Source organism: Balaenoptera physalus (assembly GCF_965194825.1).
Source record: "Balaenoptera physalus genome assembly, chromosome: 20".
Classification (NCBI taxonomy): Eukaryota; Metazoa; Chordata; class Mammalia; order Artiodactyla; family Balaenopteridae; genus Balaenoptera; species Balaenoptera physalus.
Window position 1 is genome coordinate 33,444,549 of NC_138901.1, and position 13,190 is coordinate 33,457,738.

General features: G+C 34.1%; 1 long non-coding RNA gene across 1 annotated transcript; it reads left to right on the forward strand.

Moving 5' to 3' along the window:
• Positions 1–30: 30 nt before the first annotated feature.
• On the forward strand, positions 31–10,446 carry LOC309650636. Its single transcript, XR_014257661.1, has 2 exons — positions 31–9,946; positions 10,007–10,446. It is a non-coding gene; the product is annotated as an uncharacterized lncRNA (long non-coding RNA).
• The last annotated feature ends 2,744 nt before the right edge of the window (positions 10,447–13,190 follow it).

Here is a 13,190-nt window from a genome sequence, read left to right on the forward strand (position 1 = left end):
AAGAGAGAGAGAAATATTAAAAGCAACAAATTACAAGGGAATCCCGATAAAGTTATCAGCTGATTTTTCAGCAGAAACTCTGAAGTTCAGAAGGGAGTGGCATGATATATTTAAAGTGGTGAAAGGGAAGAACGTACAAGCAAGAATACTCTATTCAGCAAGGTTCTTCTTCAGATCTGACAGAGAAATAAAAAGCTTCACAGACAAACAATGGTTAAAAGAATTTAGCAATACCAAACCACCTTTACAACAAATGCTAAGGGAACTTCTCTAGGTGGAAAAGTAAAGGACACAACTAGAAATAGGAAAATTATGAAATGGACAAACTCACCAGTATAGGCAAACATACAGTAAGTGTAGGAAATCATCCACACACAAATATGATACAAAACCAGTACATGAGAGGAGAAGAATACAAATCCAGGATATTTGAAGTGCATTTGAAATTAAGAGATCAGCAACTTAAAACAATCTTGTATATATATAACTTGTATCAAAACCTCATAGTAACTGAACAGCAAAAAACTATACATACACTCAAAAAGAAAAAGGAATCCAACACAACACTAAATGCCATCATCAAATCACAAGAGAAGAAAACAAAAGAGGAAAGGAAGGAAAAAAGACCTACAAAAACAAATCCAAAACTACTAACAAAATGGCAATAAAAACATACTTATAAATAATTACCTTAAATGTAAATGGGTTAAATGCTCCAAACAAAGCACAGAGACTGACTGAATGGATATAAAAACAAGACCCATATGTGTACTGTCTACAAGAGACCCCTGTTTGGAAAATTAATAAAGTAGTCTTGTTCAGGCTTCAGAGGCAGAAGCAGGCTTCTGACTGAACTGTGACCTTGCCTGGACTGCACACCTAACAATTGCTGCTAGCAAGTCAAACTGTGCTTATGATAAGAAAGGGAGTCAGTCTTGGAATTTCTTGAGCCCTGGGGACCAGACCAGTCCCCCAGGGTCTGGAAAATCTTGTGACTCACATGGTGAAATTAACAGCACTGTTACAATTGAAACAGAGCTGCATTTTTGCCTGCAAACTAGTATCAGTTTGAGGCCAGGAATTATAAACAGAAGCCCCAAGAATTCCAATCTGAAGTCTCACCCATGGGGTGGATGCACTGCCCGGGACCCTTACCAATTGGGTCACCAGATTGCTGTCACTTGGGACTTCCCAACTGCTGTTTGGAACTGGAAGTAGGTGTCGGCCCAATTTGGTGATGTATACCCTATTATGTTTCTCTAATATTCCTTTCCTTCTAATGATTGTATATTAAAATTAAGTTAAATCACCTTTCATAAAAGAATTGATTAAAGCTGTCTATTTGTGTGAGATTAGTGGTTATTTTGCCAGCAAATCCAATGAACCTTAAAAGTGAAAACAGGTTTTCAGCAAAACAACCCTCTTCAGACCTAGGCACACATACAGACTGAAAATGAGGGGATAGAAAAAGGTATTCCATGCAAATGGAAATCAAAAGAAATCTGGAGTAGCAAGACTCATATCAGCAAAAATAGACTTCAAAGTAAAGATTTACAAGAGACAAAGAAAGACACCACATAATGATCAAGGGATCAATTAAAGAAGAAGATATAACAACTGTAAACGTATATGCACCCAACACAGAGGCACCTCAATATATAAGGCAAGTGCTAACAACCATAAAAGGAGAAATTAACAGTAACACAATAATAGTGAGGGACTTTAACGTCCCACTAACACACAGAACATCCAGAGAGAAAATCAATAAGGAAACACAAGCTTTAAAAGACACATTAGACCAGATAGACTTAATTGATATTTATGGGACTTTCCATACAAAAGCAGCAGAATACAATTTCTTCTCGAGTGCACATGGAACGTTCTCCAAGATAGATCACATCTTGGGTCACAAATCAAGCCTCAGTAAATTTAAGGAAGTGGAAGTCATATCAAGCATCTTTTCCTATGCTATGAGATTAGAAATAAAGTATAGGAATAAAAACTGTAAAAAAGAGCAAACACATGGAGGCTAAACAATATGTTATTGAATAACCAATGGATCACTAAAGAAATCAAAGAGGAACTCGAGAATACCTAGAGACAAATGACAATAAAAACATGACAATCCAAAATCTATGGGGCACAGCAAAAGCAGTTCTAAGAGGGAAGTTTATTGCAATACAATCTTACCTCAGGAAACAAGAAAAATCTCAAATAAACAACCTAACCTTACACCTAAAGCAGCTAGAGGAATAAGAACAAACAAAATGCAAATTTAGTAAAAGAAACTATAAAGATCACAGCAGAAATAAATGAAATAGACAAAGAAAACAATAGCAAAGATCAATGTATCTAAAAGCTGGTTCTTTGAGAAGATAAACAAAATTGAAAAATCTTTAGCCAGACCTATCAGAAAAAAAGGGAGACAATTCAAGTCAATAAAATTAGAAATGAAAAAGGAGAAGTTACAATGGACACCACAGAAATATAAAGGATCATAAGAGAATACGACAAGCAACTATATGCCAAAAAAGAAAAAAGAAAAAGAAAAGAAAAGAAAGAAAAGGGCAACCTAGAAGAAATGGACAAATTCTTGGAAAGGTACAACCTTCCAAGACTGGAACAGGAAGAAAGAGAAAATATTAACAAAACAATCACAAGTAATGAAATTGAAACTGTGATTAAACAGCATCCAATAAACAAATGTCCAGGACCAGCTGGCTTCACAGGACAATTCTATCAAACATTTAAAGAAGAGTTAACACCTATCTTTCCAAAACTATTCCAAAAAATTGCAGAGGAAGGAACACTCCCAAACTCATTCTGTGAGGCCATCCTCATCCTGATCCCAAAACCAGGCAAAGATACCATGAAGAAAGAAAATTACAGGCCAATATCACTGATGAACATAGACACAAAAATCCTCAACAAAATACTAGCAATCAAAATACAACAATACATTAAAAGGATCCTACACTATGATCAAGTGGGATTTATCCCAGAGATGCAAGGATTTTTCAATATTTGCAAATCAATCATTGTGATACACCACATTAAATAATTGAAGAATAAACACCATATGATCATCTCAATAGATGCAGGAAAAGCTTTTGACAAAATTCAATACTCACTTATGATTAAAAACTCTCCAGGAAGTGGGCATTGAAGGAACCTACCTCAAAATAATAAAGGCCATATATGACAAATCCACCACTAACATCATGTTCAATGGTGAAAAGCTGAAAGCATTTCCTCTAAAATCAGGAACAAGACAAGGATGTCCACTCTCACTACTTTTACTCTACATAGTTTTGGATGTCCTAGCCACAACAATCAGAGAAGAAAAATACACAAAAGGAATACAAATTGGAAAAGAAGAAGTAAAACTGTCACTGTTTGAAGGTTGCATTTTAGTATACATAGAAAATCCTAAAGATGCTGCCAGAGAACTTCTGGAGCTCATTAATGAATTTGGTAAAATTGCAGGTTACAAAATTAATACACAGAAATTTGTTGCATTTCTATATACTAACAATGAAAGATAAGAAAGAGAAATTAATGAAACAATCCCATTTATGATTGCATCAAAAAGAATAAAATATGTAGTAATCAACCTACCTAGGGAGGCAAAATACCTGTAATCCTAAACTATAAGATGCTGATAAAAGAAATCAAAGATGACACAAACAGATAAAAAGCTACACTGTGTCCATGGATTAGAAGAATCAATGTTGTCAAAATGACTGTCCTACCCAAGGCAATCTATAGATTCAGTGCAATCCCTATCAAGTTATCAATGGCATGTTTCACAGAACTAGAACAAAAAAGTTTTAAAGAGGGAAGAGATATGGGAACATATGTATATGTATAACTGATTCACTTTGTTATAAAGCAGAAACTAACACACCATTGTAAAGCAATTATACTACAATAAAGATGTTAAAAAAAAAAATTGTGTGGAAAAACAAAAGACCCTGAATAGCCAAAGCCATATTGAGAAAGAAAAACAGAGCTGGAGGAATCAGGTTCCCTGACTTCAGACTATACAACAAAGATAGTCATCAAAACAGTATGGCACTAGCACAAAAACAGACATATAGATCAATAGAACAGGATAGAAAGCCCAGAAATAAACCCACGTACCCATGGGCAATTAATCTAGGAGAAAAGAGGCAAGAATATACAATGGAGAAAAGACACTTCTTTCAATAAATGGTGCTGGGAAAACTGGACAGCTACATGTAAATAATGAAATTAGAACATTCTCTAACACGATATACAAAAAAAAATCTCAAAATGGATTAAAGACTTAAATGGAAAACAGGATAGTATAAAACTCCTAAAGGAAAACTTAGGCAGAGCTCACTCTGACAAATTGCAACAATATCTTTTTGGATCTGTCTCCTAGAGTAATGAAAATAAAAATAAAAATAAAAATGAACTATGTTATCTAATTAAACTTAAAAGCTTTTGCATACCAAAGGAAATCATATGCAAAACAAAAGACAACCTATAAAATGTGAGAAAACATTTGAAAATGATGCAACTAACAAGGGCTTAATCTCCAAAATATACAAATAGCTCATCTACCTCAATATCAAAAAAGAAACACCCCAATAAAAAAATGGGCCAAAGACCTAAATAGACATCTCTCCAATGAAGACATACAGATGGCCAACAGGCACATGAAAGATACTCAACATTGCTAATTATTAGAGACAGGCAAATCAAAACTACAATGAGGTATCACCTCACACGGGTCAGAATGGCCATCATTCAAAAGTCTACAAATAATAAATTCTGGAGAGGGTGTGGAGAAAAAGGAACCCTCCAACACTGTTTATGGCAATGTAAATTGGTACAGCCACTTTGGAGAACAGTATGGACCTTCCTTAAAAAACTAGAAATAGTGTTACGTATGATCCTGCAATCCCTCTCCTGGGCATATATTTGAACAAAACCATAATTTGAAAATATACATGCACACCAATGTTCACTGCAACACTATTTACAATAGCCAACACCTGGAAGATACCCAAATGTCCAGATGAATGAGTAAAGAAAATGGGATATAAATACATATATGTATATATGTGTATATATATATATATATACATATATATATACACACATATATATATATGATGGAATATTACTTAGCTATAAAAAGAATGAAATAATGCCATTTGCAGCAGCATGGATGGACCTAGAGATTATCTTACTAAGTGAACCATGTCAGACAGAGAAAGACAAATATCATATGATACATTATGATACACATGGGGAATCTAAAAAAAACAGAAACAAACTAACTTACTTCCAAAACAGAAAGAGATCACAGACATAGAAAACAAACTTGTGGTTTCCAAAGTGGAAATGAGGTTAGTGATAAATTAAGAGGCTTGGATTAACATATACAATATTTAGAAATATTTAGATAACCAACAAAAGTCTACTATATAGCACAGAGAACTATATTAAATATTTTGTAATAACCTATAAGGGAAGAGAATCTGAATCACTATATATATAACTGAATCACTTTGTTGTACACCTGAAACTAACACAACATTGTAAATGAACCATAATTTTAAAAAAAAGAAATAAAAAGAATTTCCTATGCCATAAAAAGGGATGAAATCTTGTCACTTGAAACAATATGGATGGATCTAGAGGGTATTATGCTAAGTGAAATAAGTCAGACAGAGAAAGACAAATACTGCATGACAAATACTCATATGTACAATAAAAAAAAATTAACCAACTTGACAAAACATAAACAGAGTTATAGAGAAAAAACGTGTGGTTGCCAGATGGGTGGGGAGTTGGGGAGGAAAGAAATAGGTGAAGGAGGTTAAGAGGTACAAACTTCCAGTTGCAAAACAAATGAGTTATGTGTTTGAAATGTACAGTGTGGGGAATAGAGTCAGTAACTATGTAATATCTTTGTATGTTATAATATGGTAACTAGTCTTATCATGGTGATTAGTTTGAAATGTATAGAAATATCAATCACTATTTTGTGTAACAGGAACTAATAGAGTGTTTGGGTCAATTATACTTTTAAAACAAACTCATAGAAAAAGAGATCAGATTTGTGGCTTACAGAGATGGGATGTGAGGAGGAGGTAGAATTAGGTGAAGGAAGTCAAAAGGTACAAACTTCCAGTTATAAGTACTAGGGATGTGATGTACAACATGATAAATATAGTTAACACTGCTGTGTGTTATATATAAAAGTGGTTAAGAGAGTAAATCCTAACATTTCTCATCACAAGAAAAAAAATTTCTCTTTCTTTAACTTTGTTTCTGTATGAGGTGATGGATCTTCACTAAACCTATTGTGATAATCACTTCATACTGTATGTAAATCAAATCATTATTTTGTACACCTTAAACTTACACCTTACTGTATGTCAATTATACCTCAATAAACATGAAATAAATAAGTAAATAAACAAACAAATATAAATTAGGAACGCTGAAAAAATCTATTATTAAATTCAGATATTATCTTTTTGTATCAAAAAACCCCAAGAGATTCACCTAAGAAAATCCACTTATGTAGCTGTTAGGGCTCATGACAGGCCATGCCAAAATATGCCACAATGGTATATTGAATATTTTGAATTAAAGTTACTTAAAAATCTGACAATGCAAGAGGGGTACTTTGACCCTCCTTTCTGTCTCTCTAAAAGCATGAAATAAATCTCTCGTGAAAGGTGAAATCCCTGCATTTGGAGATGGAAGGACACCCTCATCATCAGATATAGGGAATCAGAGTGAGAAGACTGTATAAACAAATTTGTTACTTCTTTATTTTATTACCCCAAGTCCAAAATCTCTTTAGATTCTTCACTATTTGAGCACCCAAAGCCCAAGTTTCTTTGTCCTGTCAATTCCTCACACATTTATTTATTTATTATTACTCTTTGTCTAAAAAGTATAAAAGTCACCCTACCTACTTCTTAAGTCCTATTTCTATGAGACCTTGGTGGGCACGAATTAAAATTTGGTTTTGTTTTTTTTTTTTCTTTTAGTCCTTCTTGTATCAATTTTCTTGTTAGTTCAGCCACAAGCACTCAAGAAAGGCAAAGAAACAAATTTTTCCCTCTCAACATGTCTAGATAATAAGTATTTTATCAAAATTATTCACTGTTTAATCATCCTTTACTGAAATTTTACTCCTGTAAACACAATAAAAAACAGTCTCTGAAGCATTAAAGAAGACAAAGGGACTGCAAGTAGCTGGAAGGATCTGGGTTACATAAAATTTGAACAAGAAGCTTGAAGAGAATTTTAGAGACATTCTCATTATCTAATATCCCCTTTGTTATTCCCACTTATGAATAGATCCAATGCTTAGAAAAATCTTGACTGCCTAACTGCATTGTTCAGGGAATATTTAACTTGTTTCTTCTTTTTATTAATAGAAGACATATAACAAATATTGGAGATAGTCAGTTTTACCCCAGTGAATAGGTATAATTCTACGCCAAAGCAAAGGAACCGAATGTTTTAATTAGTCTGCACAACCTGATCTTGAATAAACATGCACTTTTCATTCGCTTCTTGGACATTTTCAAAATTTCTTAAAACCATATAAGATTACTATGCTCTAGGAAATTAGGGACTCAGATAACCCCAGCAAGAAAGAGATCTTTGGACCCCTGAGAACAATTGATAAGTAGCTACAGTTGCAACAGCAGTGAAGCCCAACAAAAATCATCCTTAATTAGGTTTTTATTGAATTCCAGAATACAACTTATTTTCCTAATAAACAAAGTATATTTTAATATGTTTGGCATTTTATTGTTCTACTTACCTTTTAGTTTTTCAATTTTATTTTATTAAGCTCTGATATTTTTATCCTCCAAAACAATTACCTCTCTTCCTAAGGTACAGCCCCAGAAGCAATTACTTCTTTAAATAGCTTTGACTCATTAATCCCTTCCTCTTCCACTTTGCTATCAAGTGGAGGGGAACTTCCCACCCACTTGTACAGCATAATACAAACATCAGAATAAGTTTCTGTTGATTTCTTCACCTTACCTTTTAAATTAAAAAAATTAATAGAACTTATTATTTTAGAAAATTTAGAAAAATATAACAGAGATTTACAGAGATTTCCCATATAATCATACCCCACCTCCATGTGTATCTTCTCCCATTACCAACATTCCCCACCATAGTGGTATATTTGTTACAATTGATAAACTTACATTGACACATTATTAGCACTCAATTTTGAAAGTTTACATTAGAGTTCACCCTTGGTGTAATACATTCTATGAATTTGGACAAATTTATAATGACGTGTACCCACCATTACACTATCATAAAAACTAGTTTGATGGCTCTAAAAATTCTCTATGGTCCACTTATTCTTCCCTCACCCCACCATAACTCTTGGCAACTACTCATCTAATTAATTAATTAATTAATTAATTTATTTATTTATTTATTTATTTATCTGTCTCCATATTTTTGCCTTTTCCAGAGTTAAAATCATACAGTCTGTAATCTTTTCAGATTGGCCTTTTTCACTTAGTGCCATGCATTTAAGTTTTCATCATAACATTACATGGCTTGATAGTTTTGTTTTAACTGTTGAATAATATTCCATTGTCAGGATTTATTAGATTTTTACCTATTCTCCTTGCGAAGGGTATCTTGATTGCTTCAAAGTTTGGCAATTATCAATAAAGCTAATATAAACATCTATGTGCCAGACCATTCAGATGACCAAAATATATTTCTCATATATATTTGGTCTTTGTTCTTGTTCCTAGCTCACAGCTCCCAAACCTTTGGAATTTCCTGAGCAATGAGAGCAATGGCAACATCTTTTGTGATAATATTTGGTCTCAAGGGTTAGAACTTTTATTCCCACTCCCTGATTTCTGGGAGGGGAGAGGGGCTGGAGGTTGAATCAATCACAAATAGCCAATGATTTAATCAATAATGCCTATTAATGAAACCTCCATAAAAGACCAAAGGAGGAGGTTTAAAGAGCTTCCAACTTAGGGAAGCAGAAGTCTTTCACATTACCACCATGCCATGTAGGCCACAAACTCCATGAGGAGAGAAGCTGCTTTGTTCTCTTCATCTGGCTATTGATTTACATTCTTTAATAATTTTTTTGTAATAAACCAGTAATCTAGTGGGTTTCCCGATTCCTGTGAGCCACTCTAGTAAATTAATCAAACCCAAAGAAGGGTTGTGGGACCCTCCAATTGGTAGCCAGTTGGTCAGGAGCACAGGTAACAACCTGGTCTTATGATTGGCATCTAAAGTGGAGGGCAGTCTGTGAGACTGAGCCCTTAACCAGTGGAATCTGATGATATCTCTTGATAGGTAGTGTCAGAATTAAATTGAATTGTAGGACACCCAACTGGTATAGGAGAACCGCTTGGTGAAAACTCCTACATACACACACACACACCCACACACACACATTGAAAATTGAATTGGGGTACAGAACACTTTTAGCTGTATTATATGATAGTTCTATTTTTAATTTTTTGAGGAACCTCCATACAGTTTTCCATAGTGTTGTAAAAATTTGCATTTCCATTACTGATGCACAAGCGTTCTTTTTTCACCACATCCTAACCAACACTTGTTATCTCTTGCCTTTTTAAAGTAGCTATGCTAACAGGTGATAGGTAATATCTCATTGTGTTTTTGATTTGCATTTCCCTGATGATTAGTGATGTTGAGTAATTTTTCAAATCTGGGCAATTTGTATGTATTCTCTGGAAAAAATGGCTATTCAGTTCCTCTGGCATTTTAAATTTACTTATTTTTATTTATTTTTGGCATGTTGGGTCTTCGTTGCTGCACGTGGGCCTTCTCTAGTTGAGGCAAGTGGGGGCCACTCTTCGTTGAGGTGCGTGGGCCTCTCATTGTGGTGGCTTCTCTTGTTGTGGAACACGGGCTCCAGGTGTATGGGCTTCAGTAGCTATGGCACGCAGGCTCAGCAGTTGTGGCTCATGGGCTCCAGAGCACAGGATCAGCAGTTGTGGGGCACGGGCTTAGATGCTCCACGGCATGTGGGATCTTCCCGGATGAGGGCCCAAACCCATGTCCCCTGCATTGGCAGATGGACCCCCAACCACTGCGCCACTAGGGAAGCACCCTATGGCATTTTAAAATCAGATTATTTTGTTTGGATTTGAGTTATATGAGTTCCATATATATTTTGGATATATTTTTGATATCTGTTTGCAGATACATGCTTTGCAAACATTTTCTCCCATTCATAGGTTGCCTTTTTACTTCTTGGTTGTTTGTGCAGAAATTTTTTTTTTTTTTTAGTTTGATATAGTCCCCCTTGTTTATTTTGTTTTTGTTGCCTTTACTTTTGGTGCCATAGCCCAAAGACTCATTGCCAATACCAAAGTCAAGGAGATTTGTCTCTTTTTTATTCTAGAAGTTTTACACTCTCAAGTCTTATATTGAGATCTTTACTCTACTGAAAATTAATATTTTAGTGGCATAAGGTAGGAATTTAATTTTATTGTTTTGTATGTGATTATCCACTTTTCTGTACACCACTTATTGAAGAGACTATCCTTTCCCCATTGAGTAAACTTGACTCCACTGTCAAATATTACTTAACTATATATGAGAGGGTTTATTTCTGAGCTCTCCATTCTGTTCCATTGGTCTATGCAGGGTCTTTTGTGGTTCCACACCAATTTTAGGATTTTTTTTCTGTTTCAGTGAAAAATGACACTGGAATTTTTGATAAGTATTGCATTGAATCTATAGATAGCTTTGGGTAGTATTTTAACAATATTATTAAACATTTTAACAATATTTTTAACAATAATTTTAACAATATTATTTCTTCCAATTCATGAACACAAGTTATATTTATTTCCATTTATTTGTGTCTTTTTCTTTTTCAGTTATTTTACTGTTAGTGTATAGAAATGCAACTGATTTCTATAAATTGATTTTCAATCCTGCAATTTTAAAATTTGTTTATTAGTACTCATTTTTCTGGTGGAATCTTTAGGGTTTCTATATATAAGATCATATCATCTGCAAGCAAAGACAATTTCATTTCTTTTCTTCCAATTCAGATGTGTTTTATTTCTTTTTCTTGCCTAATTGCTCTGGCTAGGACTTCTGGTACTATGTTGAATACAAGAGATCTGGGATCACCCTTGTATTTTCCCTGATCTCAGAGAAAAAAATTTAACCTTTCACCATTGAGTATGATGTTAGTTGGTTGCCATACTCAGCCTTTATTAAGCTGAATTATTTTCCTTCTCCCTTCAATTTGTTGAGAGTTTTTAATCAGGAAATGAGGTTTAATTTTATAAACTGATTTTTCTGCATTTATTGAAATAATCATAATTTTTTAAAATCTCTCATTCTATTAATTTAGTGTATTATATTTATTGATTTGTGTATATTGAGCCATCCTTGCATTCTTGGGATAAATCCTACTCAATCATGGTATATAATTCTTTTAATTCACTGTTGAATTTGGCTGACTAATATTTTATTGAGAATTTTTGCAACTACATTCATCAAGTATATTGGCCTATAGTTTTCTTTTCTTGTATTGTCCTTATCTGACTTTAATATCAAGATTATGTTGGCCTTATAAAATGAGTTTTAGTGTGAAAAAAATGTTCTAATTTATTTATTTACCTGTAGGTGTCCAACTTTCTCAACACCACTTTTTGAAGAGACTGTCTTTTCTCCACTGTATATTCTTGCTTCCTTTGTTGTAGATTAATGGACCATAAGTGTGTGGGTTTATTTCTAGACTCTCTAGTCTGTTTCATTCATCTATGTACCCAGTTTTGCTCCAGTACCATACTGTTTTGGTTACTGTAGCTTTGTAGTATAGTTTGAAGTCAGAGAGTGTGAATACTCCAGCTCTATTCTTCTTCCTCAAGATTGTTTTGGCTATTTGAGGTATTTTGTGTTTCCAAACAAATTTTAAAATTATTGATTCTAGTTCTCAGAAAAATGCTATGGAACACTCCTCAGCCATAAAAAAGAATGAAATTTTGCCATTTGCAACAACATGGATAAACTTGGAGAGCACCATGCTAAGTGAAATAAGTCAGACAGAGAAATACAAACACTGTATGATATCACTTATATGTGAAATCTAAAAAATACAACCAACTAGGAAAGATAACAAAAAAGAAGCAGACTCACAGATGTAGAAAACAAACTAGTGGTTACCAGTGGGAAGAGGGAAGTGGGGAGAAACAATGTTGGGGTAAGGGATTAATAGGTACAAACTATTATATATAAAATAAGCTACAAGTGTATATTATACAATATAGGAAATATAGGCAACATTTTATAGTAACAATAAATGGAGTATAACCTTTAAAAATTTTGAATCATTATGTTGTACACTTGTAACATATTATGCTGTACATCAACTCTACTTCAATTGAAAAAAAAGACTTGTTTTGTGACCTATCATATGCTATATCTGGAGAATGCTTTGTATGTATTTGACAAGAATGTGTATTCTGCCTCTGTTGGATGTAATGTTCTTCTGTTTATATCTGTTAGGTTAATTTGATCTAAAGTATAGTTCAAGTCCAACATTTCCTTATTGATTTTTCTGTCTTGATGAGTTGTTCATTGTTGAAAGTGAGGTATTGAAGTAGGAAAAATTATTAGCTGAAAAGGTCTCTCTTGGTCCTGAACTATGTCACCTTGGAAAAAGTTTGATGTGGGTAAAGTCAAACCTTTCTTCTAACCATCTCCAATGTATCTAAACTCATGCTTGTTTGCTGCAACAGTGTGCTGAAACTTCTCCATTGGAAACCTAGACTTCCAGAAATGCTCTTTTTTTCTGTAGGTGATTGTCTGAGGCAGGGTTCTCCAGGGGCTCTTGGACTATGGCTTAGAGAACCTGGAGCTAGTTCATGGACCACTTCATGGTCAACAGCTAGAACCAAGGTCTGTAAGCCTATTACTCAATGTGCAGGTGGGTGAGGCTCCTGCTGGATCCTTTGGCATATGGTGCTGGATCCCGCAGCTCCCACAAAGACACTTGAGTCTGTGAATAGATGCCAAATTTTTGTTGTTGGGGGGGGGCATGAACAAGGATGTCTTATTCAGCTCTATCTTTGATGCCCCTTCTCTCCATTTTTTAAGTTCTTCTTTGATTTTATTCATTAGAGTTGTGTTGTTTTCCT